Below are 832 nucleotides of genomic sequence, written 5' to 3'. Positions count from 1 at the left end.
TGAGATCCGGGGCCACCGCGGCGCTCGGGGTTCCTCTCTGCGTCGGTGGCGCAGGCCGTGAGTCTGTCTCGTGGTCGTCGCCTCGTCGGCTTGGACGTGGGGTCTGTGTTGTGAGGGGGGGAGAAGAGGNGGAGGCAGGTCTCTCCCAGGGGAGGCTGCGGCCTGGGAACGGCCGGCACCTGATGACTCAGCGGGAAGCCCGTTTGCCTGGTGTTTGTGCAGGTCGGGAAGAAGGTGTGATGGGCGCAGACACCCACACGGGGCCCCGGGAGGTGCGACATCCAGCCGGCAGACAAATGGTGGGGACGCGTCCAGATGGTGCCGGGGGTCCAGCCACGCCCCGTGCCCCTCCCCTGCCTGTGGTTCTGAGCCCACGTCTTGCTGCCGAGGGCCCCCCGCGTGCCAGGTTCTGCTTGGCACGCATCCCGATGGCACTCCCCCGCCTTCTGCCGGTGCCTAATGAGCAATCCCCGGGTACCCCGGCGTCTGGGAGCCCCAGCCCGCGAGTCCTCCAGCGGCCCAGCTGGCCCTGGGGCGCCACCAGCCCTCTCACGCGCGCTGCGTCCGGGACTCCGCGTGGCGGTGGGTCTGGGTCCCTCTGGGCGCAGTGCACGGGACAGCTTCGCNCCCCACCCCCCACGTTTGCCCCGTCTCCCCACTACTCCCTCCAGACAGGACCCACCCAGCCCAGGCCCCTGTGTGCTGGGGCCTCGGGGACGCAAGGCCACAGCCAGGGTGAGCTGGCAGGAGGCAGAGCCCAGCGGGCAGGAGCGGGGACAGGGCCCCGCCGAGCACACTTCACAGGAAAGGGCGGGGCCCCAAGGGGCCCGTC

General features: G+C 71.3%; 1 long non-coding RNA gene across 1 annotated transcript in view; it reads left to right on the top strand.

Moving 5' to 3' along the window:
• LOC144226053 (uncharacterized) overlaps window positions 1–832 on the top strand; it is a 5,896-nt gene that overhangs the window by 3,742 nt on the left and 1,322 nt on the right. The gene's annotated exons all lie outside the window — the stretch shown is intronic.

This window comes from Crocuta crocuta, unplaced genomic scaffold (genome assembly GCF_008692635.1).
Source record: "Crocuta crocuta isolate KB4526 unplaced genomic scaffold, BGI_CrCroc_1.0 scaffold506, whole genome shotgun sequence".
Classification (NCBI taxonomy): domain Eukaryota; kingdom Metazoa; phylum Chordata; class Mammalia; order Carnivora; family Hyaenidae; genus Crocuta; species Crocuta crocuta.
The sequence above is the reverse complement of the archived record's forward strand: the minus strand, read 5'-3'. Positions and strand labels throughout refer to the sequence as shown.